Consider the following 17,244-nt stretch of genomic DNA (forward strand, 5'->3'; position numbering starts at 1 on the left):
TTGAATGAAACCCAGCAATCAGCCGTCGATAGCTCAGTTGGTAGAGCGGTGGACTGTAGAGTGACAATTGTAATCCATAGGTCGCTGGTTCAAATCCGGCTCGACGGAAGATTTGTTTGCATTTTATATCTCATTTTATTCTTAATCCTTGAATGAAACCCAGCAATCGGCCGTCGATAGCTCAGTTGGTAGAGCGGTGGACTGTAGAGTGACAATTGTAATTCATAGGTCGCTGGTTCAAATCCGGCTCGACGGAAGATTTATTTGCATTTTATATCTCATTTTATTCTTAATCCTTGAATGCGACCCAGCATTCAGCCGTCGATAGCTCAGTTGGTAGAGCGGTGGACTGTAGAGTGACAATTGTAATCCATAGGTCGCTGGTTCAAATCCGGCTCGACGGAAGATTTATTTGCATTTTATATCTCATTTTATTCTTAATCCTTGAATGAAACCTAGCAATCAGCCGTCGATAGCTCAGTTGGTAGAGCGGTGGACTGTAGAGTGACAATTGTAATCCATAGGTCGCTGGTTCAAATCCGGCTCGACGGAAGATTTGTTTGCATTTTATATCTCATTTTATTCTTAATCCTTGAATGAAACCCAGCAATCGGCCGTCGATAGCTCAGTTGGTAGAGCGGTGGACTGTAGAGTGACAATTGAAATTCATAGGTCGCTGGTTCAAATCCGGCTCGACGGAAGATTTATTTGCATTTTATATCTCATTTTATTCTTAATCCTTGAATCAAATCCGGCTCGACGGAAGATTTATTTGTATTTTATATCTCATTTTATTTTTAATCCTTGAATGAAACCCAGCAATCAGCCGTCGATAGCTCAGTTGGTAGAGCGGTGGACTGTAGAGTGACAATTGTAATCCATAGGTCGCTGGTTCAAATCCGGCTCGACGGAAGATTTATTTGCATTTTATATCTCATTTTATTCTTAATCCTTGAATGAAACCCAGCAATCAGCCGTCGATAGCTCAGTTGGTAGAGCGGTGGACTGTAGAGTGACAATTGTAATCCATAGGTCGCTGGTTCAAATCCGGCTCGACGGAAGATTTATTTGCATTTTATAGCTCATTTTATTTTTAATCCTTGAATGAAACCCAGCAATCAGCCGTCGATAGCTCAGTTGGTAGAGCGGTGGACTGTAGAGTGACGATTGTAATCCATAGGTCGCTGGTTCAAATCCGGCTCGACGGAAGATTTGTTTGCATTTTATGTCTCATTTTATTCTTAATCCTTGAATGAAACCCAGCAATCAGCCGTCGATAGCTCAGTTGGTAGAGCGGTGGACTGTAGAGTGACAATTGTAATCCATAGGTAGCTGGTTCAAATCCGGCTCGACGGAAGATTTATATGCATTTTATATCTCATTTTATTTTTAATCCTTGAATGAAACCCAGCAATCAGCCGTCGACAGCTCAGTTGGTAGAGCGGTGGACTGTAGAGTGACAATTGTAATCCATAGGTCGCTGGTTCAAATCGGGCTCGACGGAAGATTTGTTTGCATTTTATATCTCATTTTATTCTTAATCCTTGAATGAAACCCAGCAATCGGCCGTCGATAGCTCAGTTGGTAGAGCGGTGGACTGTAGAGTGACAATTGTAATCCATAGGTCGCTGGTTCAAATCCGGCTCGAAGGAAGATTTATTTGCATTTTATATCTCAATTTATTCTTAATCCTTGAATGCGACCCAGCATTCAGCCGTCGATAGCTCAGTTGGTAGAGCGGTGGACTGTAGAGTGACAATTGTAATCCATAGGTCGCTGGTTCAAATCCGGCTCGACGGAAGATTTATTTGCCTTTTATATCTCATTTTATTCTTAATCCTTGAATGAAACCTAGCAATCAGCCGTCGATAGCTCAGTTGGTAGAGCGGTGGACTGTAGAGTGACAATTGTAATCCATAGGTCGCTGGTTCAAATCCGGCTCGACGGAAGATTTGTTTGCATTTTATATCTCATTTTATTCTTAATCCTTGAATGAAACCCAGCAATCAGCCGTCGATAGCTCAGTTGGTAGAGCGGTGGTCTGTAGAGTGACAATTGTAATCCATAGGTCGCTGGTTCAAATCCGGCTCGACGGAAGATTTATTTGCATTTTATATCTCATTTTATTCTTAATCCTTGAATGAAACCCAGCAATCAGCCGTCGATAGCTCAGTTGGTAGAGCGGTGGACTGTAGAGTGACAATTGTAATCCATAGGTCGCTGGTTCAAATCCGGCTCGACGGAAGATTTGTTTGCATTTTATATCTCATTTTATTCTTAATCCTTGAATGAAACCCAGCAATCAGCCGTCGATAGCTCAGTTGGTAGAGCGGTGGTCTGTAGAGTGACAATTGTAATCCATAGGTCGCTGGTTCAAATCCGGCTCGACGGAAGATTTCTTTGCATTTTATATCTCATTTTATTCTTAATCCTTGAATGAAACCCAGCAATCAGCCGTCGATAGCTCAGTTGGTAGAGCGGTGGACTGTAGAGTGACGATTGTAATCCATAGGTCGCTGGTTCAAATCCGGCTCGACGGAAGATTTGTTTGCATTTTATGTCTCATTTTATTCTTAATCCTTGAATGAAACCCAGCAATCAGCCGTCGATAGCTCAGTTGGTAGAGCGGTGGACTGTAGAGTGACAATTGTAATCCATAGGTAGCTGGTTCAAATCCGGCTCGACGGAAGATTTATATGCATTTTATATCTCATTTTATTTTTAATCCTTGAATGAAACCCAGCAATCAGCCGTCGACAGCTCAGTTGGTAGAGCGGTGGACTGTAGAGTGACAATTGTAATCCATAGGTCGCTGGTTCAAATCGGGCTCGACGGAAGATTTGTTTGCATTTTATATCTCATTTTATTCTTAATCCTTGAATGAAACCCAGCAATCGGCCGTCGATAGCTCAGTTGGTAGAGCGGTGGACTGTAGAGTGACAATTGTAATCCATAGGTCGCTGGTTCAAATCCGGCTCGAAGGAAGATTTATTTGCATTTTATATCTCAATTTATTCTTAATCCTTGAATGCGACCCAGCATTCAGCCGTCGATAGCTCAGTTGGTAGAGCGGTGGACTGTAGAGTGACAATTGTAATCCATAGGTCGCTGGTTCAAATCCGGCTCGACGGAAGATTTATTTGCATTTTATATCTCATTTTATTCTTAATCCTTGAATGAAACCTAGCAATCAGCCGTCGATAGCTCAGTTGGTAGAGCGGTGGACTGTAGAGTGACAATTGTAATCCATAGGTCGCTGGTTCAAATCCGGCTCGACGGAAGATTTGTTTGCATTTTATATCTCATTTTATTCTTAATCCTTGAATGAAACCCAGCAATCAGCCGTCGATAGCTCAGTTGGTAGAGCGGTGGTCTGTAGAGTGACAATTGTAATCCATAGGTCGCTGGTTCAAATCCGGCTCGACGGAAGATTTATTTGCATTTTATATCTCATTTTATTCTTAATCCTTGAATGAAACCCAGCAATCAGCCGTCGATAGCTCAGTTGGTAGAGCGGTGGACTGTAGAGTGACAATTGTAATCCATAGGTCGCTGGTTCAAATCCGGCTCGACGGAAGATTTGTTTGCATTTTATATCTCATTTTATTCTTAATCCTTGAATGAAACCCAGCAATCAGCCGTCGATAGCTCAGTTGGTAGAGCGGTGGTCTGTAGAGTGACAATTGTAATCCATAGGTCGCTGGTTCAAATCCGGCTCGACGGAAGATTTCTTTGCATTTTATATCTCATTTTATTCTTAATCCTTGAATGAAACCCAGCAATCAGCCGTCGATAGCTCAGTTGGTAGAGCGGTGGACTGTAGAGTGACAATTGTAATCCATAGGTCGCTGGTTCAAATCCGGCTCGACGGAAGATTTGTTTGCATTTTATATCTCATTTTATTCTTAATCCTTGAATGAAACCCAGCAATCAGCCGTCGATAGCTCAGTTGGTAGAGCGGTGGACTGTAGAGTGACAATTGTAATCCATAGGTCGCTGGTTCAAATCCGGCTCGATGGAAGATTTATTTGCGTTTTATATCTCATTTTATTCTTAATCCTTGAATGAAACCCAGAAATCAGCCGTCGATAGGTCAGTTGGTAGAGCGGTGGACTGTAGAGTGACAATTGTAATCCATAGGTCGCTGGTTCAAATCCGGCTCGACGGAAGATTTATTTGCATTTTATATCTCATTTTATTCTTAATCTTTGAATGAAACCCAGCAATCAGCCGTCGATAGCTCAGTTGGTAGAGCGGTGGACTGTAGAGTGACAATTGTAATCCATAGGTCGCTGGTTCAAATCCGGCTCGACGGAAGATTTATTTGCATTTTATATCTCATTTTATTTTTAATCCTTGAATGAAACCCAGCAATCAGCCGTCGATAGCTCAGTTGGTAGAGCGGTGGACTGTAGAGTGACAATTGTAATCCATAGGTCGCTGGTTCAAATCCGGCTCGTCGGAAGATTTGTTTGCATTTTATATCTCATTTTATTCTTAATCCTTGAATGAAACCCAGCAATCGGCCGTCGATAGCTCAGTTGGTAGAGCGGTGGACTGTAGAGTGACAATTGTAATCCATAGGTCGCTGGTTCAAATCCTGCTCGACGGAAGATTTGTTTGCATTTTATATCTCATTTTATTCTTAATCCTTGAATGAAACCCAGCAATCAGCCGTCGATAGCTCAGTTGGTAGAGCGGTGGACTGTAGAGTGACAATTGTAATCCATAGGTCGCTGGTTCAAATCCGGGTCGACGGAAGATTTATTTGCATTTTATATCTCATTTTATTCTTAATCCTTGAATGAAACCCAGCAATCAGCCGTCGATAACTCAGTTGGTAGAGCGGTGGACTGTAGAGTGACAATTGTAATCCATAGGTCGCTGGTTCAAATCCGGCTCGACGGAAGATTTATTTGCATTTTATATCTCATTTTATTCTTAATCCTTGAATGCGACCCAGCAATCAGCCGTCGATAGCTCAGTTGGTAGAGCGGTGGACTGTAGAGTGACAATTGTAATCCATAGGTCGCTGGTTCAAATCCGGCTCGACGGAAGATTTATTTGCATTTTATATCTCATTTTATTCTTAATCCTTGAATGAAACCCAGCAATCAGCCGTCGATAGCTCAGTTGGTAGAGCGGTGGACTGTAGAGTGACAATTGTAATCCATAGGTCGCTAGTTCAAATCCGGGTCGACGGAAGATTTATTTGCATTTTATATCTCATTTTATTCTTAATCCTTGAATGAAACCCAGCAATCAGCCGTCGATAACTCAGTTGGTAGAGCGGTGGACTGTAGAGTGACAATTGTAATCCATAGGTCGCTGGTTCAAATCCGGCTCGACGGAAGATTTATTTGCATTTTATATCTCATTTTATTCTTAATCCTTGAATGCGACCCAGCAATCAGCCGTCGATAGCTCAGTTGGTAGAGCGGTGGACTGTAGAGTGACAATTGTAATCCATAGGTCGCTGGTTCAAATCCGGCTCGACGGAAGATTTATTTGCATTTTATATCTCATTTTATTCTTAATCCTTGAATGAAACCCAGCAATCAGCCGTCGATAGCTCAGTTGGTAGAGCGGTGGACTGTAGAGTGACAATTGTAATCCATAGGTCGCTGGTTCAAATCCGGCTCGACGGAAGATTTATTTGCATTTTATATCTCATTTTATTTTTAATCCTTGAATGAAACCCAGCAATCAGCCGTCGATAGCTCAGTTGGTAGAGCGGTGGACTGTAGAGTGACAATTGTAATCCATAGGTCGCTGGTTCAAATCCGGCTCGACGGAAGATTTATTTGCATTTTATATCTCATTTTATTCTTAATCCTTGAATGAAACCCAGCAATCAGCCGTCGATAGCTCAGTTGGTAGAGCGGTGGACTGTAGAGTGACAATTGTAATCCATAGGTAGCTGGTTCAAATCCGGCTCGACGGAAGATTTATTTGCATTTTATAGCTCATTTTATTTTTAATCCTTGAATGAAACCCAGCAATCAGCCGTCGATAGCTCAGTTGGTAGAGCGGTGGACTGTAGAGTGACGATTGTAATCCATAGGTCGCTGGTTCAAATCCGGCTCGACGGAAGATTTGTTTGCATTTTATGTCTCATTTTATTCTTAATCCTTGAATGAAACCCAGCAATCAGCCGTCGATAGCTCAGTTGGTAGAGCGGTGGACTGTAGAGTGACAATTGTAATCCATAGGTAGCTGGTTCAAATCCGGCTCGACGGAAGATTTATATGCATTTTATATCTCATTTTATTTTTAATCCTTGAATGAAACCCAGCAATCAGCCGTCGATAGCTCAGTTGGTAGAGCGGTGGACTGTAGAGTGACAATTGTAATCCATAGGTCGCTGGTTCAAATCCGGCTCGACGGAAGATTTGTTTGCATTTTATATCTAATTTTATTCTTAATCCTTGAATGAAACCCAGCATTCAGCCGTCGATAGCTCAGTTGGTAGAGCGGAGGACTGTAGAGTGACAATTGTAATCCATAGGTCGCTGGTTCAAATCCGGCTCGTCGGAAGATTTGTTTGCATTTTATATCTCATTTTATTCTTAATCCTTGAATGAAACCCAGCAATCGGCCGTCGATAGCTCAGTTGGTAGAGCGGTGGACTGTAGAGTGACAATTGTAATCCATAGGTCGCTGGTTCAAATCCTGCTCGACGGAAGATTTGTTTGCATTTTATATCTCATTTTATTCTTAATCCTTGAATGAAACCCAGCAATCAGCCGTCGATAGCTCAGTTGGTAGAGCGGTGGACTGTAGAGTGACAATTGTAATCCATAGGTCGCTGGTTCAAATCCGGCTCGACGGAAGATTTCTTTGCATTTTATATCTCATTTTATTCTTAATCCTTGAATGAAACCCAGCAATCAGCCGTCGATAGCTCAGTTGGTAGAGCGGTGGACTGTAGAGTGACAATTGTAATCCATAGGTCGCTGGTTCAAATCCGGGTCGACGGAAGATTTATTTGCATTTTATATCTCATTTTATTCTTAATCCTTGAATGAAACCCAGCAATCAGCCGTCGATAACTCAGTTGGTAGAGCGGTGGACTGTAGAGTGACAATTGTAATCCATAGGTCGCTGGTTCAAATCCGGCTCGACGGAAGATTTATTTGCATTTTATATCTCATTTTATTCTTAATCCTTGAATGCGACCCAGCAATCAGCCGTCGATAGCTCAGTTGGTAGAGCGGTGGACTGTAGAGTGACAATTGTAATCCATAGGTCGCTGGTTCAAATCCGGCTCGACGGAAGATTTATTTGCATTTTATATCTCATTTTATTCTTAATCCTTGAATGCGACCCAGCAATCAGCCGTCGATAGCTCAGTTGGTAGAGCGGTGGACTGTAGAGTGACAATTGTAATCCATAGGTCGCTGGTTCAAATCCGGCTCGACGGAAGATTTATTTGCATTTTATATCTCATTTTATTTTTAATCCTTGAATGAAACCCAGCAATCAGCCGTCGATAGCTCAGTTGGTAGAGCGGTGGACTTTAGAGTGACAATTGTAATCCATAGGTCGCTGGTTCAAATCCGGCTCGTCGGAAGATTTGTTTGCATTTTATATCTCATTTTATTCTTAATCCTTGAATGAAACCCAGCAATCGGCCGTCGATAGCTCAGTTGGTAGAGCGGTGGACTGTAGAGTGACAATTGTAATCCATAGGTCGCTGGTTCAAATCCTGCTCGACGGAAGATTTGTTTGCATTTTATATCTCATTTTATTCTTAATCCTTGAATGAAACCCAGCAATCAGCCGTCGATAGCTCAGTTGGTAGAGCGGTGGACTGTAGAGTGACAATTGTAATCCATAGGTCGCTGGTTCAAATCCGGCTCGACGGAAGATTTATTTGCATTTTATATCTCATTTTATTCTTAATCCTTGAATGAAACCCAGCAATCAGCCGTCGATAGCTCAGTTGGTAGAGCGGTGGACTGTAGAGTGACAATTGTAATCCATAGGTCGCTGGTTCAAATCCGGGTCGACGGAAGATTTATTTGCATTTTATATCTCATTTTATTCTTAATCCTTGAATGAAACCCAGCAATCAGCCGTCGATAACTCAGTTGGTAGAGCGGTGGACTGTAGAGTGACAATTGTAATCCATAGGTCGCTGGTTCAAATCCGGCTCGACGGAAGATTTATTTGCATTTTATATCTCATTTTATTCTTAATCCTTGAATGCGACCCAGCAATCAGCCGTCGATAGCTCAGTTGGTAGAGCGGTGGACTGTAGAGTGACAATTGTAATCCATAGGTCGCTGGTTCAAATCCGGCTCGACGGAAGATTTATTTGCATTTTATATCTCATTTTATTCTTAATCCTTGAATGAAACCCAGCAATCAGCCGTCGATAGCTCAGTTGGTAGAGCGGTGGACTTTAGAGTGACAATTGTAATCCATAGGTCGCTGGTTCAAATCCGGCTCGACGGAAGATTTATTTGCATTTTATATCTCATTTTATTCTTAATCCTTGAATGAAACCCAGCAATCAGCCGTCGATAGCTCAGTTGGTAGAGCGGTGGACTGTAGAGTGACACTTGTAATCCATAGGTCGCTGGTTCAAATCCGGCTCGACGGAAGATTTATTTGCATTTTATATCTCATTTTATTCTTAATCCTTGAATGAAACCCAGCAATCAGCCGTCGATAGCTCAGTTGGTAGAGCGGTGGACTGTAGAGTGACAATTGTAATCCATAGGTCGCTGGTTCAAATCCGGGTCGACGGAAGATTTATTTGCATTTTATATCTCATTTTATTCTTAATCCTTGAATGAAACCCAGCAATCAGCCGTCGATAGCTCAGTTGGTAGAGCGGTGGACTGTAGAGTGACAATTGTAATCCGTAGGTCGCTGGTTCAAATCCGGCTCGACGGAAGATTTATTTGCATTTCATATCTCATTTTATTCTTAATCCTTGAATGAAACCCAGCAAACAGCCGTCGATAGCTCAGTTGGTAGAGCGGTGGACTGTAGAGTGACAATTGTAATCCATAGGTCGCTGGTTCAAATCCGGCTCGACGGAAGATTTGTTTGCATTTTATATCTCATTTTATTCTTAATCCTTGAATGAAACCCAGCAATCAGCCGTCGATAGCTCAGTTGGTAGAGCGGTGGACTGTAGAGTGACAATTGTAATCCATAGGTCGCTGCTTCAAATCCGGCTCGACGGAAGATTTATTTGCATTTTATATCTCACTTTATTCTTAATCCTTGAATGAAACCCAGCAATCAGCCGTCGATAGCTCAGTTGGTAGAGGGGTGGACGTAGAGTGACAATTGTAATCCATAGGTCGCTGGTTCAAATCCGGCTCGACGGAAGATTTATTTGCGTTTTATGTCTCATTTTATTCTTAATCCTTGAATGCGACCCAGCAATCAGCCGTCGATAGCTCAGTTGGTAGAGCGGTGGACTGTAGAGTGACAATATTAATCCATAGGTCGCTGGTTCAAATCCGGCTCGACGGAAGATTTCTTTGCATTTTATATCTCATTTTATTCTTAATCCTTGAATGCGACCCAGCAATCAGCCGTCGATAGATCAGTTGGTAGAGCGGTGGACTGTAGAGTGACAATTGTAATCCATAGGTCGCTGGTTCAAATCCGGCTCGACGGAAGATTTGTCTGCATTTTATATCTCATTTTATTCTTAATCCTTGAATGAAACCCAGCAATCAGCCGTCGATAGCTCAGTTGGTAGAGCGGTGGACTGTAGAGTGACAATTGTAATCCATAGGTCGCTGGTTCAAATCCGGGTCGACGGAAGATTTATTTGCATTTTATATCTCATTTTATTCTTAATCCTTGAATGAAACCCAGCAATCAGCCGTCGATAGCTCAGTTGGTAGAGCGGTGGACCTTAGAGTGACAATTGTAATCCATAGGTCGCTGGTTCAAATCCGGCTCGACGGAAGATTTATTTGCATTTCATATCTCATTTTATTCTTAATCCTTGAATGAAACCCAGCAAACAGCCGTCGATAGCTCAGTTGGTAGAGCGGTGGACTGTAGAGTGACAATTGTAATCCATAGGTCGCTGGTTCAAATCCGGCTCGACGGAAGATTTGTTTGCATTTTATATCTCATTTTATTCTTAATCCTTGAATGAAACCCAGCAATCAGCCGTCGATAGCTCAGTTGGTAGAGCGGTGGACTGTAGAGTGACAATTGTAATCCGTAGGTCGCTGGTTCAAATCCGGCTCGACGGAAGATTTATTTGCATTTCATATCTCATTTTATTCTTAATCCTTGAATGAAACCCAGCAAACAGCCGTCGATAGCTCAGTTGGTAGAGCGGTGGACTGTAGAGTGACAATTGTAATCCATAGGTCGCTGGTTCAAATCCGGCTCGACGGAAGATTTGTTTGCATTTTATATCTCATTTTATTCTTAATCCTTGAATGAAACCCAGCAATCAGCCGTCGATAGCTCAGTTGGTAGAGCGGTGGACTGTAGAGTGACAATTGTAATCCATAGGTCGCTGCTTCAAATCCGGCTCGACGGAAGATTTATTTGCATTTTATATCTCACTTTATTCTTAATCCTTGAATGAAACCCAGCAATCAGCCGTCGATAGCTCAGTTGGTAGAGGGGTGGACGTAGAGTGACAATTGTAATCCATAGGTCGCTGGTTCAAATCCGGCTCGACGGAAGATTTATTTGCGTTTTATGTCTCATTTTATTCTTAATCCTTGAATGCGACCCAGCAATCAGCCGTCGATAGCTCAGTTGGTAGAGCGGTGGACTGTAGAGTGACAATATTAATCCATAGGTCGCTGGTTCAAATCCGGCTCGACGGAAGATTTCTTTGCATTTTATATCTCATTTTATTCTTAATCCTTGAATGCGACCCAGCAATCAGCCGTCGATAGATCAGTTGGTAGAGCGGTGGACTGTAGAGTGACAATTGTAATCCATAGGTCGCTGGTTCAAATCCGGCTCGACGGAAGATTTGTTTGCATTTTATATCTCATTTTATTCTTAATCCTTGAATGAAACCCAGCAATCAGCCGTCGATAGCTCAGTTGGTAGAGCGGTGGACTGTAGAGTGACAATTGTAATCCATAGGTCGCTGGTTCAAATCCGGGTCGACGGAAGATTTATTTGCATTTTATATCTCATTTTATTCTTAATCCTTGAATGAAACCCAGCAATCAGCCGTCGATAGCTCAGTTGGTAGAGCGGTGGACCTTAGAGTGACAATTGTAATTCATAGGTCGCTGGTTCAAATCCGGCTCGACGGAAGATTTATTTGCATTTCATATCTCATTTTATTCTTAATCCTTGAATGAAACCCAGCAAGCAGCCGTCGATAGCTCAGTTGGTAGAGCGGTGGACTGTAGAGTGACAATTGTAATCCATAGGTCGCTGGTTCAAATCCGGCTCGACGGAAGATTTGTTTGCATTTTATATCTCATTTTATTCTTAATCCTTGAATGAAACCCAGCAATCAGCCGTCGATAGCTCAGTTGGTAGAGCGGTGGACTGTAGAGTGACAATTGTAATCCATAGGTCGCTGCTTCAAATCCGGCTCGACGGAAGATTTGTTTGCATTTTATATCTCACTTTATTCTTAATCCTTGAATGAAACCCAGCAATCAGCCGTCGATAGCTCAGTTGGTAGAGGGGTGGACGTAGAGTGACAATTGTAATCCATAGGTCGCTGGTTCAAATCCGGCTCGACGGAAGATTTATTTGCGTTTTATATCTCATTTTATTCTTAATCCTTGAATGCGACCCAGCAATCAGCCGTCGATAGCTCAGTTGGTAGAGCGGTGGACTGTAGAGTGACAATTGTAATCCATAGGTCGCTGGTTCAAATCCGGCTCGACGGAAGATTTCTTTGCATTTTATATCTCATTTTATTCTTAATCCTTGAATGCGACCCAGCAATCAGCCGTCGATAGATCAGTTGGTAGAGCGGTAGACTGTAGAGTGACAATTGTAATCCATAGGTCGCTGGTTCAAATCCGGCTCGACGGAAGATTTATTTGCATTTTATATCTCATTTTATTCTTAATCCTTGAATGAAACCCAGCAATCAGCCGTCGATAGCTCAGTTGGTAGAGCGGTGGACTTTAGAGTGACAATTGTAATCCATAGGTCGCTGGTTTAAATCCGGCTCGACGGAAGATTTATTTGCATTTTATATCTCATTTTATTCTTAATCCTTGAATGAAACCCAGCAATCAGCCGTCGATAGCTCAGTTGGTAGAGCGGTGGACTGTAGAGTGACAATTGTAATCCATAGGTCGCTGGTTCAAATCCGGCTCGACGGAAGATTTATTTGCATTTTATATCTCATTTTATTCTTAATCCTTGAATGAAACCCAGCAATCAGCCGTCGATAGCTCAGTTGGTAGAGCGGTGGACTGTAGAGTGACAATTGTAATCCATAGGTCGCTGGTTCAAATCCGGGTCGACGGAAGATTTATTTGCATTTTATATCTCATTTTATTCTTAATCCTTGAATGAAACCCAGCAATCAGCCGTCGATAGCTCAGTTGGTAGAGCGGTGGACTGTAGAGTGACAATTGTAATCCATAGGTCGCTGGTTCAAATCCGGCTCGACGGAAGATTTATTTGCATTTCATATCTCATTTTATTCTTAATCCTTGAATGAAACCCAGCAAACAGCCGTCGATAGCTCAGTTGGTAGAGCGGTGGACTGTAGAGTGACAATTGTAATCCATAGGTCGCTGGTTCAAATCCGGCTCGACGGAAGATTTGTTTGCATTTTATATCTCATTTTATTCTTAATCCTTGAATGAAACCCAGCAATCAGCCGTCGATAGCTCAGTTGGTAGAGCGGTGGACTGTAGAGTGACAATTGTAATCCATAGGTCGCTGGTTCCAATCCGGCTCGACGGAATATTTATTTGCATTTTATATCTCATTTTATTCTTAATCCTTGAATGAAACCCAGCAATCAGCCGTCGATAGCTCAGTTGGTAGAGCGGTGGACTGTAGAGTGACAATTGTAATCCATAGGTCGCTGCTTCAAATCCGGCTCGACGGAAGATTTATTTGCATTTTATATCTCACTTTATTCTTAATCCTTGAATGAAACCCAGCAATCAGCCGTCGATAGCTCAGTTGGTAGAGGGGTGGACGTAGAGTGACAATTATAATCCATAGGTCGCTGGTTCAAATCCGGCTCGACGGAAGATTTATTTGCGTTTTATGTCTCATTTTATTCTTAATCCTTGAATGCGACCCAGCAATCAGCCGTCGATAGCTCAGTTGGTAGAGCGGTGGACTGTAGAGTGACAATTGTAATCCATAGGTCGCTGGTTCAAATCCGGCTCGACGGAAGATTTCTTTGCATTTTATATCTCATTTTATTCTTAATCCTTGAATGCGACCCAGCAATCAGCCGTCGATAGATCAGTTGGTAGAGCGGTGGACTGTAGAGTGACAATTGTAATCCATAGGTCGCTGGTTCAAATCCGGCTCGACGGAAGATTTGTTTGCATTTTATATCTCATTTTATTCTTAATCCTTGAATGAAACCCAGCAATCAGCCGTCGATAGCTCAGTTGGTAGAGCGGTGGACTGTAGAGTGACAATTGTAATCCATAGGTCGCTGGTTCAAATCCGGGTCGACGGAAGATTTATTTGCATTTTATATCTCATTTTATTCTTAATCCTTGAATGAAACCCAGCAATCAGCCGTCGATAGCTCAGTTGGTAGAGCGGTGGACCTTAGAGTGACAATTGTAATCCATAGGTCGCTGGTTCAAATCCGGCTCGACGGAAGATTTATTTGCATTTCATATCTCATTTTATTCTTAATCCTTGAATGAAACCCAGCAAACAGCCGTCGATAGCTCAGTTGGTAGAGGGGTGGACGTAGAGTGACAATTGTAATCCATAGGTCGATGGTTCAAATCCGGCTCGACGGAAGATTAATTTGCATTTTATATCTCATTTTATTCTTAATCCTTGAATGAAACCCAGCAATCAGCCGTCGATAGCTCAGTTGGTAGAGCGGTGGACTGTAGAGTGACAATTGTAATCCATAGGTCGCTGGTTCAAATCCGGCTCGAGGGAAGATTTATTTGCATTTTATATCTCATTTTATTCTTAATCCTTGAATGAAACCCAGCAATCAGCCGTCGATAACTCAGTTGGTAGAGCGGTGGACTGTAGAGTGACAATTGTAATCCATAGGTCGCTGGTTCAAATCCGGCTCGACGGAAGATTTATTTGCATTTCATAACTCATTTTATTCTTAATCCTTGAATGATACCCAGCAATCAGCCGTCGATAGCTCAGTTGGTAGAGCGGTGGACTGTAGAGTGACAATTGTAATCCATAGGTCGCTGGTTCAAATCCGGCTCGACGGAAGATTTATTTGCATTTTATATCTCATTTTATTCTTAATCCTTGAATGAAACCCAGCAATCAACCGTCGATAGCTCAGTTGGTAGAGCGGTGGACTGTAGAGTGACAATTGTAATCCATAGGTCGCTGGTTCAAATCCGGCTCGACGGAAGATTTGTTTGCATTTTATATCTCATTTTATTCTTAATCCTTGAATGAAACCCAGCAATCAGCCGTCGATAGCTCAGTTGGTAGAGCGGTGGACTGTAGAGTGACAATTGTAATCCATAGGTCGCTGCTTCAAATCCGGCTCGACGGAAGATTTGTTTGCATTTTATATCTCACTTTATTCTTAATCCTTGAATGAAACCCAGCAATAAGCCGTCGATAGCTCAGTTGGTAGAGGGGTGGACGTAGAGTGACAATTGTAATCCATAGGTCGCTGGTTCAAATCCGGCTCGACGGAAGATTTATTTGCGTTTTATATCTCATTTTATTCTTAATCCTTGAATGCGACCCAGCAATCAGCCGTCGATAGATCAGTTGGTAGAGCGGTGGACTGTAGAGTGACAATTGTAATCCATAGGTCGCTGGTTCAAATCCGGCTCGACGGAAGATTTGTTTGCATTTTATATCTCATTTTATTCTTAATCCTTGAATGAAACCCAGCAATCAGCCGTCGATAGCTCAGTTGGTAGAGCGGTGGACTGTAGAGTGACAATTGTAATCCATAGGTCGCTGGTTCAAATCCGGGTCGACGGAAGATTTATTTGCATTTTATATCTCATTTTATTCTTAATCCTTGAATGAAACCCAGCAATCAGCCGTCGATAGCTCAGTTGGTAGAGCGGTGGACCTTAGAGTGACAATTGTAATTCATAGGTCGCTGGTTCAAATCCGGCTCGACGGAAGATTTATTTGCATTTCATATCTCATTTTATTCTTAATCCTTGAATGAAACCCAGCAAGCAGCCGTCGATAGCTCAGTTGGTAGAGCGGTGGACTGTAGAGTGACAATTGTAATCCATAGGTCGCTGGTTCAAATCCGGCTCGACGGAAGATTTGTTTGCATTTTATATCTCATTTTATTCTTAATCCTTGAATGAAACCCAGCAATCAGCCGTCGATAGCTCAGTTGGTAGAGCGGTGGACTGTAGAGTGACAATTGTAATCCATAGGTCGCTGCTTCAAATCCGGCTCGACGGAAGATTTGTTTGCATTTTATATCTCACTTTATTCTTAATCCTTGAATGAAACCCAGCAATCAGCCGTCGATAGCTCAGTTGGTAGAGGGGTGGACGTAGAGTGACAATTGTAATCCATAGGTCGCTGGTTCAAATCCGGCTCGACGGAAGATTTATTTGCGTTTTATATCTCATTTTATTCTTAATCCTTGAATGCGACCCAGCAATCAGCCGTCGATAGCTCAGTTGGTAGAGCGGTGGACTGTAGAGTGACAATTGTAATCCATAGGTCGCTGGTTCAAATCCGGCTCGACGGAAGATTTCTTTGCATTTTATATCTCATTTTATTCTTAATCCTTGAATGCGACCCAGCAATCAGCCGTCGATAGATCAGTTGGTAGAGCGGTAGACTGTAGAGTGACAATTGTAATCCATAGGTCGCTGGTTCAAATCCGGCTCGACGGAAGATTTATTTGCATTTTATATCTCATTTTATTCTTAATCCTTGAATGAAACCCAGCAATCAGCCGTCGATAGCTCAGTTGGTAGAGCGGTGGACTTTAGAGTGACAATTGTAATCCATAGGTCGCTGGTTTAAATCCGGCTCGACGGAAGATTTATTTGCATTTTATATCTCATTTTATTCTTAATCCTTGAATGAAACCCAGCAATCAGCCGTCGATAGCTCAGTTGGTAGAGCGGTGGACTGTAGAGTGACAATTGTAATCCATAGGTCGCTGGTTCAAATCCGGCTCGACGGAAGATTTATTTGCATTTTATATCTCATTTTATTCTTAATCCTTGAATGAAACCCAGCAATCAGCCGTCGATAGCTCAGTTGGTAGAGCGGTGGACTGTAGAGTGACAATTGTAATCCATAGGTCGCTGGTTCAAATCCGGGTCGACGGAAGATTTATTTGCATTTTATATCTCATTTTATTCTTAATCCTTGAATGAAACCCAGCAATCAGCCGTCGATAGCTCAGTTGGTAGAGCGGTGGACTGTAGAGTGACAATTGTAATCCATAGGTCGCTGGTTCAAATCCGGCTCGACGGAAGATTTATTTGCATTTCATATCTCATTTTATTCTTAATCCTTGAATGAAACCCAGCAAACAGCCGTCGATAGCTCAGTTGGTAGAGCGGTGGACTGTAGAGTGACAATTGTAATCCATAGGTCGCTGGTTCAAATCCGGCTCGACGGAAGATTTGTTTGCATTTTATATCTCATTTTATTCTTAATCCTTGAATGAAACCCAGCAATCAGCCGTCGATAGCTCAGTTGGTAGAGCGGTGGACTGTAGAGTGACAATTGTAATCCATAGGTCGCTGGTTCCAATCCGGCTCGACGGAATATTTATTTGCATTTTATATCTCATTTTATTCTTAATCCTTGAATGAAACCCAGCAATCAGCCGTCGATAGCTCAGTTGGTAGAGCGGTGGACTGTAGAGTGACAATTGTAATCCATAGGTCGCTGCTTCAAATCCGGCTCGACGGAAGATTTATTTGCATTTTATATCTCACTTTATTCTTAATCCTTGAATGAAACCCAGCAATCAGCCGTCGATAGCTCAGTTGGTAGAGGGGTGGACGTAGAGTGACAATTATAATCCATAGGTCGCTGGTTCAAATCCGGCTCGACGGAAGATTTATTTGCGTTTTATGTCTCATTTTATTCTTAATCCTTGAATGCGACCCAGCAATC

At 42.3% G+C, this 17,244-nt stretch overlaps 107 non-coding genes across 107 annotated transcripts; all 107 read left to right on the top strand.

Moving 5' to 3' along the window:
- Positions 1 to 22: 22 nt before the first annotated feature.
- Positions 23 to 108, top strand: TRNAY-GUA (transfer RNA tyrosine (anticodon GUA)). Its single transcript is given in 2 exon segments — positions 23 to 59; positions 73 to 108. It is a non-coding gene; the product is annotated as a tRNA-Tyr (tRNA).
- A 62-nt stretch (positions 109 to 170) lies between these two features.
- Positions 171 to 256, top strand: TRNAY-GUA (transfer RNA tyrosine (anticodon GUA)). The gene is given in 2 exon segments: positions 171 to 207; positions 221 to 256. It is a non-coding gene; the product is annotated as a tRNA-Tyr (tRNA).
- Positions 257 to 318: 62 nt separating this feature from the next.
- Positions 319 to 404, top strand: TRNAY-GUA (transfer RNA tyrosine (anticodon GUA)). The gene is given in 2 exon segments: positions 319 to 355; positions 369 to 404. It is a non-coding gene; the product is annotated as a tRNA-Tyr (tRNA).
- A 62-nt stretch (positions 405 to 466) lies between these two features.
- Positions 467 to 552, top strand: TRNAY-GUA (transfer RNA tyrosine (anticodon GUA)). Its single transcript is given in 2 exon segments — positions 467 to 503; positions 517 to 552. It is a non-coding gene; the product is annotated as a tRNA-Tyr (tRNA).
- A 62-nt stretch (positions 553 to 614) lies between these two features.
- On the top strand, positions 615 to 700 carry TRNAY-GUA (transfer RNA tyrosine (anticodon GUA)). Its single transcript is given in 2 exon segments — positions 615 to 651; positions 665 to 700. It is a non-coding gene; the product is annotated as a tRNA-Tyr (tRNA).
- Positions 701 to 826: 126 nt separating this feature from the next.
- On the top strand, positions 827 to 912 carry TRNAY-GUA (transfer RNA tyrosine (anticodon GUA)). The gene is given in 2 exon segments: positions 827 to 863; positions 877 to 912. It is a non-coding gene; the product is annotated as a tRNA-Tyr (tRNA).
- Positions 913 to 974: 62 nt separating this feature from the next.
- Positions 975 to 1,060, top strand: TRNAY-GUA (transfer RNA tyrosine (anticodon GUA)). Its single transcript is given in 2 exon segments — positions 975 to 1,011; positions 1,025 to 1,060. It is a non-coding gene; the product is annotated as a tRNA-Tyr (tRNA).
- A 62-nt stretch (positions 1,061 to 1,122) lies between these two features.
- TRNAY-GUA (transfer RNA tyrosine (anticodon GUA)) lies at positions 1,123 to 1,208 on the top strand. Its single transcript is given in 2 exon segments — positions 1,123 to 1,159; positions 1,173 to 1,208. It is a non-coding gene; the product is annotated as a tRNA-Tyr (tRNA).
- A 62-nt stretch (positions 1,209 to 1,270) lies between these two features.
- Positions 1,271 to 1,356, top strand: TRNAY-GUA (transfer RNA tyrosine (anticodon GUA)). The gene is given in 2 exon segments: positions 1,271 to 1,307; positions 1,321 to 1,356. It is a non-coding gene; the product is annotated as a tRNA-Tyr (tRNA).
- Positions 1,357 to 1,418: 62 nt separating this feature from the next.
- TRNAY-GUA (transfer RNA tyrosine (anticodon GUA)) lies at positions 1,419 to 1,504 on the top strand. The gene is given in 2 exon segments: positions 1,419 to 1,455; positions 1,469 to 1,504. It is a non-coding gene; the product is annotated as a tRNA-Tyr (tRNA).
- Positions 1,505 to 1,566: 62 nt separating this feature from the next.
- On the top strand, positions 1,567 to 1,652 carry TRNAY-GUA (transfer RNA tyrosine (anticodon GUA)). Its single transcript is given in 2 exon segments — positions 1,567 to 1,603; positions 1,617 to 1,652. It is a non-coding gene; the product is annotated as a tRNA-Tyr (tRNA).
- Positions 1,653 to 1,714: 62 nt separating this feature from the next.
- TRNAY-GUA (transfer RNA tyrosine (anticodon GUA)) lies at positions 1,715 to 1,800 on the top strand. Its single transcript is given in 2 exon segments — positions 1,715 to 1,751; positions 1,765 to 1,800. It is a non-coding gene; the product is annotated as a tRNA-Tyr (tRNA).
- Positions 1,801 to 1,862: 62 nt separating this feature from the next.
- TRNAY-GUA (transfer RNA tyrosine (anticodon GUA)) lies at positions 1,863 to 1,948 on the top strand. Its single transcript is given in 2 exon segments — positions 1,863 to 1,899; positions 1,913 to 1,948. It is a non-coding gene; the product is annotated as a tRNA-Tyr (tRNA).
- A 62-nt stretch (positions 1,949 to 2,010) lies between these two features.
- Positions 2,011 to 2,096, top strand: TRNAY-GUA (transfer RNA tyrosine (anticodon GUA)). Its single transcript is given in 2 exon segments — positions 2,011 to 2,047; positions 2,061 to 2,096. It is a non-coding gene; the product is annotated as a tRNA-Tyr (tRNA).
- A 62-nt stretch (positions 2,097 to 2,158) lies between these two features.
- Positions 2,159 to 2,244, top strand: TRNAY-GUA (transfer RNA tyrosine (anticodon GUA)). The gene is given in 2 exon segments: positions 2,159 to 2,195; positions 2,209 to 2,244. It is a non-coding gene; the product is annotated as a tRNA-Tyr (tRNA).
- Positions 2,245 to 2,306: 62 nt separating this feature from the next.
- Positions 2,307 to 2,392, top strand: TRNAY-GUA (transfer RNA tyrosine (anticodon GUA)). Its single transcript is given in 2 exon segments — positions 2,307 to 2,343; positions 2,357 to 2,392. It is a non-coding gene; the product is annotated as a tRNA-Tyr (tRNA).
- A 62-nt stretch (positions 2,393 to 2,454) lies between these two features.
- TRNAY-GUA (transfer RNA tyrosine (anticodon GUA)) lies at positions 2,455 to 2,540 on the top strand. The gene is given in 2 exon segments: positions 2,455 to 2,491; positions 2,505 to 2,540. It is a non-coding gene; the product is annotated as a tRNA-Tyr (tRNA).
- A 62-nt stretch (positions 2,541 to 2,602) lies between these two features.
- Positions 2,603 to 2,688, top strand: TRNAY-GUA (transfer RNA tyrosine (anticodon GUA)). The gene is given in 2 exon segments: positions 2,603 to 2,639; positions 2,653 to 2,688. It is a non-coding gene; the product is annotated as a tRNA-Tyr (tRNA).
- A 62-nt stretch (positions 2,689 to 2,750) lies between these two features.
- TRNAY-GUA (transfer RNA tyrosine (anticodon GUA)) lies at positions 2,751 to 2,836 on the top strand. The gene is given in 2 exon segments: positions 2,751 to 2,787; positions 2,801 to 2,836. It is a non-coding gene; the product is annotated as a tRNA-Tyr (tRNA).
- A 62-nt stretch (positions 2,837 to 2,898) lies between these two features.
- Positions 2,899 to 2,984, top strand: TRNAY-GUA (transfer RNA tyrosine (anticodon GUA)). Its single transcript is given in 2 exon segments — positions 2,899 to 2,935; positions 2,949 to 2,984. It is a non-coding gene; the product is annotated as a tRNA-Tyr (tRNA).
- A 62-nt stretch (positions 2,985 to 3,046) lies between these two features.
- On the top strand, positions 3,047 to 3,132 carry TRNAY-GUA (transfer RNA tyrosine (anticodon GUA)). The gene is given in 2 exon segments: positions 3,047 to 3,083; positions 3,097 to 3,132. It is a non-coding gene; the product is annotated as a tRNA-Tyr (tRNA).
- Positions 3,133 to 3,194: 62 nt separating this feature from the next.
- On the top strand, positions 3,195 to 3,280 carry TRNAY-GUA (transfer RNA tyrosine (anticodon GUA)). The gene is given in 2 exon segments: positions 3,195 to 3,231; positions 3,245 to 3,280. It is a non-coding gene; the product is annotated as a tRNA-Tyr (tRNA).
- A 62-nt stretch (positions 3,281 to 3,342) lies between these two features.
- TRNAY-GUA (transfer RNA tyrosine (anticodon GUA)) lies at positions 3,343 to 3,428 on the top strand. The gene is given in 2 exon segments: positions 3,343 to 3,379; positions 3,393 to 3,428. It is a non-coding gene; the product is annotated as a tRNA-Tyr (tRNA).
- A 62-nt stretch (positions 3,429 to 3,490) lies between these two features.
- Positions 3,491 to 3,576, top strand: TRNAY-GUA (transfer RNA tyrosine (anticodon GUA)). The gene is given in 2 exon segments: positions 3,491 to 3,527; positions 3,541 to 3,576. It is a non-coding gene; the product is annotated as a tRNA-Tyr (tRNA).
- A 62-nt stretch (positions 3,577 to 3,638) lies between these two features.
- Positions 3,639 to 3,724, top strand: TRNAY-GUA (transfer RNA tyrosine (anticodon GUA)). Its single transcript is given in 2 exon segments — positions 3,639 to 3,675; positions 3,689 to 3,724. It is a non-coding gene; the product is annotated as a tRNA-Tyr (tRNA).
- Positions 3,725 to 3,786: 62 nt separating this feature from the next.
- Positions 3,787 to 3,872, top strand: TRNAY-GUA (transfer RNA tyrosine (anticodon GUA)). Its single transcript is given in 2 exon segments — positions 3,787 to 3,823; positions 3,837 to 3,872. It is a non-coding gene; the product is annotated as a tRNA-Tyr (tRNA).
- A 62-nt stretch (positions 3,873 to 3,934) lies between these two features.
- Positions 3,935 to 4,020, top strand: TRNAY-GUA (transfer RNA tyrosine (anticodon GUA)). Its single transcript is given in 2 exon segments — positions 3,935 to 3,971; positions 3,985 to 4,020. It is a non-coding gene; the product is annotated as a tRNA-Tyr (tRNA).
- Positions 4,021 to 4,082: 62 nt separating this feature from the next.
- On the top strand, positions 4,083 to 4,168 carry TRNAY-GUA (transfer RNA tyrosine (anticodon GUA)). The gene is given in 2 exon segments: positions 4,083 to 4,119; positions 4,133 to 4,168. It is a non-coding gene; the product is annotated as a tRNA-Tyr (tRNA).
- Positions 4,169 to 4,230: 62 nt separating this feature from the next.
- Positions 4,231 to 4,316, top strand: TRNAY-GUA (transfer RNA tyrosine (anticodon GUA)). Its single transcript is given in 2 exon segments — positions 4,231 to 4,267; positions 4,281 to 4,316. It is a non-coding gene; the product is annotated as a tRNA-Tyr (tRNA).
- Positions 4,317 to 4,378: 62 nt separating this feature from the next.
- On the top strand, positions 4,379 to 4,464 carry TRNAY-GUA (transfer RNA tyrosine (anticodon GUA)). The gene is given in 2 exon segments: positions 4,379 to 4,415; positions 4,429 to 4,464. It is a non-coding gene; the product is annotated as a tRNA-Tyr (tRNA).
- A 62-nt stretch (positions 4,465 to 4,526) lies between these two features.
- TRNAY-GUA (transfer RNA tyrosine (anticodon GUA)) lies at positions 4,527 to 4,612 on the top strand. Its single transcript is given in 2 exon segments — positions 4,527 to 4,563; positions 4,577 to 4,612. It is a non-coding gene; the product is annotated as a tRNA-Tyr (tRNA).
- A 62-nt stretch (positions 4,613 to 4,674) lies between these two features.
- On the top strand, positions 4,675 to 4,760 carry TRNAY-GUA (transfer RNA tyrosine (anticodon GUA)). Its single transcript is given in 2 exon segments — positions 4,675 to 4,711; positions 4,725 to 4,760. It is a non-coding gene; the product is annotated as a tRNA-Tyr (tRNA).
- Positions 4,761 to 4,822: 62 nt separating this feature from the next.
- Positions 4,823 to 4,908, top strand: TRNAY-GUA (transfer RNA tyrosine (anticodon GUA)). Its single transcript is given in 2 exon segments — positions 4,823 to 4,859; positions 4,873 to 4,908. It is a non-coding gene; the product is annotated as a tRNA-Tyr (tRNA).
- Positions 4,909 to 4,970: 62 nt separating this feature from the next.
- On the top strand, positions 4,971 to 5,056 carry TRNAY-GUA (transfer RNA tyrosine (anticodon GUA)). Its single transcript is given in 2 exon segments — positions 4,971 to 5,007; positions 5,021 to 5,056. It is a non-coding gene; the product is annotated as a tRNA-Tyr (tRNA).
- A 62-nt stretch (positions 5,057 to 5,118) lies between these two features.
- Positions 5,119 to 5,204, top strand: TRNAY-GUA (transfer RNA tyrosine (anticodon GUA)). Its single transcript is given in 2 exon segments — positions 5,119 to 5,155; positions 5,169 to 5,204. It is a non-coding gene; the product is annotated as a tRNA-Tyr (tRNA).
- A 62-nt stretch (positions 5,205 to 5,266) lies between these two features.
- Positions 5,267 to 5,352, top strand: TRNAY-GUA (transfer RNA tyrosine (anticodon GUA)). Its single transcript is given in 2 exon segments — positions 5,267 to 5,303; positions 5,317 to 5,352. It is a non-coding gene; the product is annotated as a tRNA-Tyr (tRNA).
- A 62-nt stretch (positions 5,353 to 5,414) lies between these two features.
- TRNAY-GUA (transfer RNA tyrosine (anticodon GUA)) lies at positions 5,415 to 5,500 on the top strand. The gene is given in 2 exon segments: positions 5,415 to 5,451; positions 5,465 to 5,500. It is a non-coding gene; the product is annotated as a tRNA-Tyr (tRNA).
- Positions 5,501 to 5,562: 62 nt separating this feature from the next.
- TRNAY-GUA (transfer RNA tyrosine (anticodon GUA)) lies at positions 5,563 to 5,648 on the top strand. Its single transcript is given in 2 exon segments — positions 5,563 to 5,599; positions 5,613 to 5,648. It is a non-coding gene; the product is annotated as a tRNA-Tyr (tRNA).
- Positions 5,649 to 5,710: 62 nt separating this feature from the next.
- TRNAY-GUA (transfer RNA tyrosine (anticodon GUA)) lies at positions 5,711 to 5,796 on the top strand. The gene is given in 2 exon segments: positions 5,711 to 5,747; positions 5,761 to 5,796. It is a non-coding gene; the product is annotated as a tRNA-Tyr (tRNA).
- Positions 5,797 to 5,858: 62 nt separating this feature from the next.
- On the top strand, positions 5,859 to 5,944 carry TRNAY-GUA (transfer RNA tyrosine (anticodon GUA)). Its single transcript is given in 2 exon segments — positions 5,859 to 5,895; positions 5,909 to 5,944. It is a non-coding gene; the product is annotated as a tRNA-Tyr (tRNA).
- Positions 5,945 to 6,006: 62 nt separating this feature from the next.
- Positions 6,007 to 6,092, top strand: TRNAY-GUA (transfer RNA tyrosine (anticodon GUA)). Its single transcript is given in 2 exon segments — positions 6,007 to 6,043; positions 6,057 to 6,092. It is a non-coding gene; the product is annotated as a tRNA-Tyr (tRNA).
- A 62-nt stretch (positions 6,093 to 6,154) lies between these two features.
- On the top strand, positions 6,155 to 6,240 carry TRNAY-GUA (transfer RNA tyrosine (anticodon GUA)). The gene is given in 2 exon segments: positions 6,155 to 6,191; positions 6,205 to 6,240. It is a non-coding gene; the product is annotated as a tRNA-Tyr (tRNA).
- Positions 6,241 to 6,302: 62 nt separating this feature from the next.
- Positions 6,303 to 6,388, top strand: TRNAY-GUA (transfer RNA tyrosine (anticodon GUA)). Its single transcript is given in 2 exon segments — positions 6,303 to 6,339; positions 6,353 to 6,388. It is a non-coding gene; the product is annotated as a tRNA-Tyr (tRNA).
- Positions 6,389 to 6,450: 62 nt separating this feature from the next.
- On the top strand, positions 6,451 to 6,536 carry TRNAY-GUA (transfer RNA tyrosine (anticodon GUA)). Its single transcript is given in 2 exon segments — positions 6,451 to 6,487; positions 6,501 to 6,536. It is a non-coding gene; the product is annotated as a tRNA-Tyr (tRNA).
- Positions 6,537 to 6,598: 62 nt separating this feature from the next.
- TRNAY-GUA (transfer RNA tyrosine (anticodon GUA)) lies at positions 6,599 to 6,684 on the top strand. The gene is given in 2 exon segments: positions 6,599 to 6,635; positions 6,649 to 6,684. It is a non-coding gene; the product is annotated as a tRNA-Tyr (tRNA).
- A 62-nt stretch (positions 6,685 to 6,746) lies between these two features.
- On the top strand, positions 6,747 to 6,832 carry TRNAY-GUA (transfer RNA tyrosine (anticodon GUA)). Its single transcript is given in 2 exon segments — positions 6,747 to 6,783; positions 6,797 to 6,832. It is a non-coding gene; the product is annotated as a tRNA-Tyr (tRNA).
- Positions 6,833 to 6,894: 62 nt separating this feature from the next.
- TRNAY-GUA (transfer RNA tyrosine (anticodon GUA)) lies at positions 6,895 to 6,980 on the top strand. Its single transcript is given in 2 exon segments — positions 6,895 to 6,931; positions 6,945 to 6,980. It is a non-coding gene; the product is annotated as a tRNA-Tyr (tRNA).
- A 62-nt stretch (positions 6,981 to 7,042) lies between these two features.
- On the top strand, positions 7,043 to 7,128 carry TRNAY-GUA (transfer RNA tyrosine (anticodon GUA)). The gene is given in 2 exon segments: positions 7,043 to 7,079; positions 7,093 to 7,128. It is a non-coding gene; the product is annotated as a tRNA-Tyr (tRNA).
- Positions 7,129 to 7,190: 62 nt separating this feature from the next.
- On the top strand, positions 7,191 to 7,276 carry TRNAY-GUA (transfer RNA tyrosine (anticodon GUA)). Its single transcript is given in 2 exon segments — positions 7,191 to 7,227; positions 7,241 to 7,276. It is a non-coding gene; the product is annotated as a tRNA-Tyr (tRNA).
- Positions 7,277 to 7,338: 62 nt separating this feature from the next.
- On the top strand, positions 7,339 to 7,424 carry TRNAY-GUA (transfer RNA tyrosine (anticodon GUA)). The gene is given in 2 exon segments: positions 7,339 to 7,375; positions 7,389 to 7,424. It is a non-coding gene; the product is annotated as a tRNA-Tyr (tRNA).
- Positions 7,425 to 7,634: 210 nt separating this feature from the next.
- TRNAY-GUA (transfer RNA tyrosine (anticodon GUA)) lies at positions 7,635 to 7,720 on the top strand. The gene is given in 2 exon segments: positions 7,635 to 7,671; positions 7,685 to 7,720. It is a non-coding gene; the product is annotated as a tRNA-Tyr (tRNA).
- Positions 7,721 to 7,782: 62 nt separating this feature from the next.
- On the top strand, positions 7,783 to 7,868 carry TRNAY-GUA (transfer RNA tyrosine (anticodon GUA)). The gene is given in 2 exon segments: positions 7,783 to 7,819; positions 7,833 to 7,868. It is a non-coding gene; the product is annotated as a tRNA-Tyr (tRNA).
- A 62-nt stretch (positions 7,869 to 7,930) lies between these two features.
- Positions 7,931 to 8,016, top strand: TRNAY-GUA (transfer RNA tyrosine (anticodon GUA)). The gene is given in 2 exon segments: positions 7,931 to 7,967; positions 7,981 to 8,016. It is a non-coding gene; the product is annotated as a tRNA-Tyr (tRNA).
- Positions 8,017 to 8,078: 62 nt separating this feature from the next.
- TRNAY-GUA (transfer RNA tyrosine (anticodon GUA)) lies at positions 8,079 to 8,164 on the top strand. Its single transcript is given in 2 exon segments — positions 8,079 to 8,115; positions 8,129 to 8,164. It is a non-coding gene; the product is annotated as a tRNA-Tyr (tRNA).
- A 62-nt stretch (positions 8,165 to 8,226) lies between these two features.
- Positions 8,227 to 8,312, top strand: TRNAY-GUA (transfer RNA tyrosine (anticodon GUA)). Its single transcript is given in 2 exon segments — positions 8,227 to 8,263; positions 8,277 to 8,312. It is a non-coding gene; the product is annotated as a tRNA-Tyr (tRNA).
- Positions 8,313 to 8,522: 210 nt separating this feature from the next.
- TRNAY-GUA (transfer RNA tyrosine (anticodon GUA)) lies at positions 8,523 to 8,608 on the top strand. Its single transcript is given in 2 exon segments — positions 8,523 to 8,559; positions 8,573 to 8,608. It is a non-coding gene; the product is annotated as a tRNA-Tyr (tRNA).
- Positions 8,609 to 8,670: 62 nt separating this feature from the next.
- Positions 8,671 to 8,756, top strand: TRNAY-GUA (transfer RNA tyrosine (anticodon GUA)). Its single transcript is given in 2 exon segments — positions 8,671 to 8,707; positions 8,721 to 8,756. It is a non-coding gene; the product is annotated as a tRNA-Tyr (tRNA).
- Positions 8,757 to 8,818: 62 nt separating this feature from the next.
- Positions 8,819 to 8,904, top strand: TRNAY-GUA (transfer RNA tyrosine (anticodon GUA)). The gene is given in 2 exon segments: positions 8,819 to 8,855; positions 8,869 to 8,904. It is a non-coding gene; the product is annotated as a tRNA-Tyr (tRNA).
- A 62-nt stretch (positions 8,905 to 8,966) lies between these two features.
- TRNAY-GUA (transfer RNA tyrosine (anticodon GUA)) lies at positions 8,967 to 9,052 on the top strand. The gene is given in 2 exon segments: positions 8,967 to 9,003; positions 9,017 to 9,052. It is a non-coding gene; the product is annotated as a tRNA-Tyr (tRNA).
- Positions 9,053 to 9,114: 62 nt separating this feature from the next.
- On the top strand, positions 9,115 to 9,200 carry TRNAY-GUA (transfer RNA tyrosine (anticodon GUA)). Its single transcript is given in 2 exon segments — positions 9,115 to 9,151; positions 9,165 to 9,200. It is a non-coding gene; the product is annotated as a tRNA-Tyr (tRNA).
- A 62-nt stretch (positions 9,201 to 9,262) lies between these two features.
- On the top strand, positions 9,263 to 9,347 carry TRNAL-UAG (transfer RNA leucine (anticodon UAG)). Its single transcript is given in 2 exon segments — positions 9,263 to 9,299; positions 9,312 to 9,347. It is a non-coding gene; the product is annotated as a tRNA-Leu (tRNA).
- Positions 9,348 to 9,409: 62 nt separating this feature from the next.
- TRNAY-GUA (transfer RNA tyrosine (anticodon GUA)) lies at positions 9,410 to 9,495 on the top strand. Its single transcript is given in 2 exon segments — positions 9,410 to 9,446; positions 9,460 to 9,495. It is a non-coding gene; the product is annotated as a tRNA-Tyr (tRNA).
- Positions 9,496 to 9,557: 62 nt separating this feature from the next.
- Positions 9,558 to 9,643, top strand: TRNAY-GUA (transfer RNA tyrosine (anticodon GUA)). Its single transcript is given in 2 exon segments — positions 9,558 to 9,594; positions 9,608 to 9,643. It is a non-coding gene; the product is annotated as a tRNA-Tyr (tRNA).
- A 62-nt stretch (positions 9,644 to 9,705) lies between these two features.
- TRNAY-GUA (transfer RNA tyrosine (anticodon GUA)) lies at positions 9,706 to 9,791 on the top strand. The gene is given in 2 exon segments: positions 9,706 to 9,742; positions 9,756 to 9,791. It is a non-coding gene; the product is annotated as a tRNA-Tyr (tRNA).
- A 210-nt stretch (positions 9,792 to 10,001) lies between these two features.
- On the top strand, positions 10,002 to 10,087 carry TRNAY-GUA (transfer RNA tyrosine (anticodon GUA)). The gene is given in 2 exon segments: positions 10,002 to 10,038; positions 10,052 to 10,087. It is a non-coding gene; the product is annotated as a tRNA-Tyr (tRNA).
- A 62-nt stretch (positions 10,088 to 10,149) lies between these two features.
- Positions 10,150 to 10,235, top strand: TRNAY-GUA (transfer RNA tyrosine (anticodon GUA)). The gene is given in 2 exon segments: positions 10,150 to 10,186; positions 10,200 to 10,235. It is a non-coding gene; the product is annotated as a tRNA-Tyr (tRNA).
- A 62-nt stretch (positions 10,236 to 10,297) lies between these two features.
- TRNAY-GUA (transfer RNA tyrosine (anticodon GUA)) lies at positions 10,298 to 10,383 on the top strand. Its single transcript is given in 2 exon segments — positions 10,298 to 10,334; positions 10,348 to 10,383. It is a non-coding gene; the product is annotated as a tRNA-Tyr (tRNA).
- A 62-nt stretch (positions 10,384 to 10,445) lies between these two features.
- Positions 10,446 to 10,531, top strand: TRNAY-GUA (transfer RNA tyrosine (anticodon GUA)). The gene is given in 2 exon segments: positions 10,446 to 10,482; positions 10,496 to 10,531. It is a non-coding gene; the product is annotated as a tRNA-Tyr (tRNA).
- A 62-nt stretch (positions 10,532 to 10,593) lies between these two features.
- TRNAL-UAG (transfer RNA leucine (anticodon UAG)) lies at positions 10,594 to 10,678 on the top strand. The gene is given in 2 exon segments: positions 10,594 to 10,630; positions 10,643 to 10,678. It is a non-coding gene; the product is annotated as a tRNA-Leu (tRNA).
- Positions 10,679 to 10,740: 62 nt separating this feature from the next.
- On the top strand, positions 10,741 to 10,826 carry TRNAY-GUA (transfer RNA tyrosine (anticodon GUA)). The gene is given in 2 exon segments: positions 10,741 to 10,777; positions 10,791 to 10,826. It is a non-coding gene; the product is annotated as a tRNA-Tyr (tRNA).
- A 62-nt stretch (positions 10,827 to 10,888) lies between these two features.
- Positions 10,889 to 10,974, top strand: TRNAY-GUA (transfer RNA tyrosine (anticodon GUA)). The gene is given in 2 exon segments: positions 10,889 to 10,925; positions 10,939 to 10,974. It is a non-coding gene; the product is annotated as a tRNA-Tyr (tRNA).
- A 62-nt stretch (positions 10,975 to 11,036) lies between these two features.
- TRNAY-GUA (transfer RNA tyrosine (anticodon GUA)) lies at positions 11,037 to 11,122 on the top strand. Its single transcript is given in 2 exon segments — positions 11,037 to 11,073; positions 11,087 to 11,122. It is a non-coding gene; the product is annotated as a tRNA-Tyr (tRNA).
- Positions 11,123 to 11,332: 210 nt separating this feature from the next.
- TRNAY-GUA (transfer RNA tyrosine (anticodon GUA)) lies at positions 11,333 to 11,418 on the top strand. Its single transcript is given in 2 exon segments — positions 11,333 to 11,369; positions 11,383 to 11,418. It is a non-coding gene; the product is annotated as a tRNA-Tyr (tRNA).
- A 62-nt stretch (positions 11,419 to 11,480) lies between these two features.
- TRNAY-GUA (transfer RNA tyrosine (anticodon GUA)) lies at positions 11,481 to 11,566 on the top strand. The gene is given in 2 exon segments: positions 11,481 to 11,517; positions 11,531 to 11,566. It is a non-coding gene; the product is annotated as a tRNA-Tyr (tRNA).
- Positions 11,567 to 11,628: 62 nt separating this feature from the next.
- TRNAL-UAG (transfer RNA leucine (anticodon UAG)) lies at positions 11,629 to 11,713 on the top strand. The gene is given in 2 exon segments: positions 11,629 to 11,665; positions 11,678 to 11,713. It is a non-coding gene; the product is annotated as a tRNA-Leu (tRNA).
- Positions 11,714 to 11,775: 62 nt separating this feature from the next.
- TRNAY-GUA (transfer RNA tyrosine (anticodon GUA)) lies at positions 11,776 to 11,861 on the top strand. Its single transcript is given in 2 exon segments — positions 11,776 to 11,812; positions 11,826 to 11,861. It is a non-coding gene; the product is annotated as a tRNA-Tyr (tRNA).
- A 62-nt stretch (positions 11,862 to 11,923) lies between these two features.
- On the top strand, positions 11,924 to 12,009 carry TRNAY-GUA (transfer RNA tyrosine (anticodon GUA)). The gene is given in 2 exon segments: positions 11,924 to 11,960; positions 11,974 to 12,009. It is a non-coding gene; the product is annotated as a tRNA-Tyr (tRNA).
- Positions 12,010 to 12,219: 210 nt separating this feature from the next.
- TRNAY-GUA (transfer RNA tyrosine (anticodon GUA)) lies at positions 12,220 to 12,305 on the top strand. Its single transcript is given in 2 exon segments — positions 12,220 to 12,256; positions 12,270 to 12,305. It is a non-coding gene; the product is annotated as a tRNA-Tyr (tRNA).
- A 62-nt stretch (positions 12,306 to 12,367) lies between these two features.
- TRNAY-GUA (transfer RNA tyrosine (anticodon GUA)) lies at positions 12,368 to 12,453 on the top strand. Its single transcript is given in 2 exon segments — positions 12,368 to 12,404; positions 12,418 to 12,453. It is a non-coding gene; the product is annotated as a tRNA-Tyr (tRNA).
- Positions 12,454 to 12,515: 62 nt separating this feature from the next.
- Positions 12,516 to 12,601, top strand: TRNAY-GUA (transfer RNA tyrosine (anticodon GUA)). Its single transcript is given in 2 exon segments — positions 12,516 to 12,552; positions 12,566 to 12,601. It is a non-coding gene; the product is annotated as a tRNA-Tyr (tRNA).
- A 62-nt stretch (positions 12,602 to 12,663) lies between these two features.
- On the top strand, positions 12,664 to 12,749 carry TRNAY-GUA (transfer RNA tyrosine (anticodon GUA)). Its single transcript is given in 2 exon segments — positions 12,664 to 12,700; positions 12,714 to 12,749. It is a non-coding gene; the product is annotated as a tRNA-Tyr (tRNA).
- Positions 12,750 to 12,811: 62 nt separating this feature from the next.
- On the top strand, positions 12,812 to 12,897 carry TRNAY-GUA (transfer RNA tyrosine (anticodon GUA)). Its single transcript is given in 2 exon segments — positions 12,812 to 12,848; positions 12,862 to 12,897. It is a non-coding gene; the product is annotated as a tRNA-Tyr (tRNA).
- Positions 12,898 to 12,959: 62 nt separating this feature from the next.
- Positions 12,960 to 13,045, top strand: TRNAY-GUA (transfer RNA tyrosine (anticodon GUA)). Its single transcript is given in 2 exon segments — positions 12,960 to 12,996; positions 13,010 to 13,045. It is a non-coding gene; the product is annotated as a tRNA-Tyr (tRNA).
- Positions 13,046 to 13,107: 62 nt separating this feature from the next.
- On the top strand, positions 13,108 to 13,192 carry TRNAL-UAG (transfer RNA leucine (anticodon UAG)). Its single transcript is given in 2 exon segments — positions 13,108 to 13,144; positions 13,157 to 13,192. It is a non-coding gene; the product is annotated as a tRNA-Leu (tRNA).
- Positions 13,193 to 13,254: 62 nt separating this feature from the next.
- On the top strand, positions 13,255 to 13,340 carry TRNAY-GUA (transfer RNA tyrosine (anticodon GUA)). Its single transcript is given in 2 exon segments — positions 13,255 to 13,291; positions 13,305 to 13,340. It is a non-coding gene; the product is annotated as a tRNA-Tyr (tRNA).
- Positions 13,341 to 13,402: 62 nt separating this feature from the next.
- Positions 13,403 to 13,488, top strand: TRNAY-GUA (transfer RNA tyrosine (anticodon GUA)). Its single transcript is given in 2 exon segments — positions 13,403 to 13,439; positions 13,453 to 13,488. It is a non-coding gene; the product is annotated as a tRNA-Tyr (tRNA).
- A 62-nt stretch (positions 13,489 to 13,550) lies between these two features.
- TRNAY-GUA (transfer RNA tyrosine (anticodon GUA)) lies at positions 13,551 to 13,636 on the top strand. Its single transcript is given in 2 exon segments — positions 13,551 to 13,587; positions 13,601 to 13,636. It is a non-coding gene; the product is annotated as a tRNA-Tyr (tRNA).
- Positions 13,637 to 13,993: 357 nt separating this feature from the next.
- TRNAY-GUA (transfer RNA tyrosine (anticodon GUA)) lies at positions 13,994 to 14,079 on the top strand. Its single transcript is given in 2 exon segments — positions 13,994 to 14,030; positions 14,044 to 14,079. It is a non-coding gene; the product is annotated as a tRNA-Tyr (tRNA).
- Positions 14,080 to 14,141: 62 nt separating this feature from the next.
- On the top strand, positions 14,142 to 14,227 carry TRNAY-GUA (transfer RNA tyrosine (anticodon GUA)). Its single transcript is given in 2 exon segments — positions 14,142 to 14,178; positions 14,192 to 14,227. It is a non-coding gene; the product is annotated as a tRNA-Tyr (tRNA).
- A 62-nt stretch (positions 14,228 to 14,289) lies between these two features.
- Positions 14,290 to 14,375, top strand: TRNAY-GUA (transfer RNA tyrosine (anticodon GUA)). The gene is given in 2 exon segments: positions 14,290 to 14,326; positions 14,340 to 14,375. It is a non-coding gene; the product is annotated as a tRNA-Tyr (tRNA).
- A 62-nt stretch (positions 14,376 to 14,437) lies between these two features.
- On the top strand, positions 14,438 to 14,523 carry TRNAY-GUA (transfer RNA tyrosine (anticodon GUA)). Its single transcript is given in 2 exon segments — positions 14,438 to 14,474; positions 14,488 to 14,523. It is a non-coding gene; the product is annotated as a tRNA-Tyr (tRNA).
- A 62-nt stretch (positions 14,524 to 14,585) lies between these two features.
- On the top strand, positions 14,586 to 14,671 carry TRNAY-GUA (transfer RNA tyrosine (anticodon GUA)). Its single transcript is given in 2 exon segments — positions 14,586 to 14,622; positions 14,636 to 14,671. It is a non-coding gene; the product is annotated as a tRNA-Tyr (tRNA).
- Positions 14,672 to 14,733: 62 nt separating this feature from the next.
- Positions 14,734 to 14,818, top strand: TRNAL-UAG (transfer RNA leucine (anticodon UAG)). The gene is given in 2 exon segments: positions 14,734 to 14,770; positions 14,783 to 14,818. It is a non-coding gene; the product is annotated as a tRNA-Leu (tRNA).
- A 62-nt stretch (positions 14,819 to 14,880) lies between these two features.
- On the top strand, positions 14,881 to 14,966 carry TRNAY-GUA (transfer RNA tyrosine (anticodon GUA)). Its single transcript is given in 2 exon segments — positions 14,881 to 14,917; positions 14,931 to 14,966. It is a non-coding gene; the product is annotated as a tRNA-Tyr (tRNA).
- Positions 14,967 to 15,028: 62 nt separating this feature from the next.
- Positions 15,029 to 15,114, top strand: TRNAY-GUA (transfer RNA tyrosine (anticodon GUA)). The gene is given in 2 exon segments: positions 15,029 to 15,065; positions 15,079 to 15,114. It is a non-coding gene; the product is annotated as a tRNA-Tyr (tRNA).
- Positions 15,115 to 15,324: 210 nt separating this feature from the next.
- Positions 15,325 to 15,410, top strand: TRNAY-GUA (transfer RNA tyrosine (anticodon GUA)). Its single transcript is given in 2 exon segments — positions 15,325 to 15,361; positions 15,375 to 15,410. It is a non-coding gene; the product is annotated as a tRNA-Tyr (tRNA).
- A 62-nt stretch (positions 15,411 to 15,472) lies between these two features.
- Positions 15,473 to 15,558, top strand: TRNAY-GUA (transfer RNA tyrosine (anticodon GUA)). The gene is given in 2 exon segments: positions 15,473 to 15,509; positions 15,523 to 15,558. It is a non-coding gene; the product is annotated as a tRNA-Tyr (tRNA).
- A 62-nt stretch (positions 15,559 to 15,620) lies between these two features.
- TRNAL-UAG (transfer RNA leucine (anticodon UAG)) lies at positions 15,621 to 15,705 on the top strand. Its single transcript is given in 2 exon segments — positions 15,621 to 15,657; positions 15,670 to 15,705. It is a non-coding gene; the product is annotated as a tRNA-Leu (tRNA).
- A 62-nt stretch (positions 15,706 to 15,767) lies between these two features.
- TRNAY-GUA (transfer RNA tyrosine (anticodon GUA)) lies at positions 15,768 to 15,853 on the top strand. The gene is given in 2 exon segments: positions 15,768 to 15,804; positions 15,818 to 15,853. It is a non-coding gene; the product is annotated as a tRNA-Tyr (tRNA).
- A 62-nt stretch (positions 15,854 to 15,915) lies between these two features.
- TRNAY-GUA (transfer RNA tyrosine (anticodon GUA)) lies at positions 15,916 to 16,001 on the top strand. Its single transcript is given in 2 exon segments — positions 15,916 to 15,952; positions 15,966 to 16,001. It is a non-coding gene; the product is annotated as a tRNA-Tyr (tRNA).
- A 210-nt stretch (positions 16,002 to 16,211) lies between these two features.
- On the top strand, positions 16,212 to 16,297 carry TRNAY-GUA (transfer RNA tyrosine (anticodon GUA)). The gene is given in 2 exon segments: positions 16,212 to 16,248; positions 16,262 to 16,297. It is a non-coding gene; the product is annotated as a tRNA-Tyr (tRNA).
- Positions 16,298 to 16,359: 62 nt separating this feature from the next.
- TRNAY-GUA (transfer RNA tyrosine (anticodon GUA)) lies at positions 16,360 to 16,445 on the top strand. The gene is given in 2 exon segments: positions 16,360 to 16,396; positions 16,410 to 16,445. It is a non-coding gene; the product is annotated as a tRNA-Tyr (tRNA).
- Positions 16,446 to 16,507: 62 nt separating this feature from the next.
- On the top strand, positions 16,508 to 16,593 carry TRNAY-GUA (transfer RNA tyrosine (anticodon GUA)). Its single transcript is given in 2 exon segments — positions 16,508 to 16,544; positions 16,558 to 16,593. It is a non-coding gene; the product is annotated as a tRNA-Tyr (tRNA).
- A 62-nt stretch (positions 16,594 to 16,655) lies between these two features.
- On the top strand, positions 16,656 to 16,741 carry TRNAY-GUA (transfer RNA tyrosine (anticodon GUA)). The gene is given in 2 exon segments: positions 16,656 to 16,692; positions 16,706 to 16,741. It is a non-coding gene; the product is annotated as a tRNA-Tyr (tRNA).
- A 62-nt stretch (positions 16,742 to 16,803) lies between these two features.
- Positions 16,804 to 16,889, top strand: TRNAY-GUA (transfer RNA tyrosine (anticodon GUA)). Its single transcript is given in 2 exon segments — positions 16,804 to 16,840; positions 16,854 to 16,889. It is a non-coding gene; the product is annotated as a tRNA-Tyr (tRNA).
- A 62-nt stretch (positions 16,890 to 16,951) lies between these two features.
- TRNAY-GUA (transfer RNA tyrosine (anticodon GUA)) lies at positions 16,952 to 17,037 on the top strand. Its single transcript is given in 2 exon segments — positions 16,952 to 16,988; positions 17,002 to 17,037. It is a non-coding gene; the product is annotated as a tRNA-Tyr (tRNA).
- Positions 17,038 to 17,099: 62 nt separating this feature from the next.
- Positions 17,100 to 17,184, top strand: TRNAL-UAG (transfer RNA leucine (anticodon UAG)). The gene is given in 2 exon segments: positions 17,100 to 17,136; positions 17,149 to 17,184. It is a non-coding gene; the product is annotated as a tRNA-Leu (tRNA).
- The last annotated feature ends 60 nt before the right edge of the window (positions 17,185 to 17,244 follow it).

The sequence above is a fragment of the Phalangium opilio genome, unplaced genomic scaffold (assembly GCF_054372755.1).
Source record: "Phalangium opilio isolate 3A_F unplaced genomic scaffold, DU_Popi_V2 ptg000009l_1, whole genome shotgun sequence".
NCBI lineage: Eukaryota > Metazoa > Arthropoda > Arachnida > Opiliones > Phalangiidae > Phalangium > Phalangium opilio.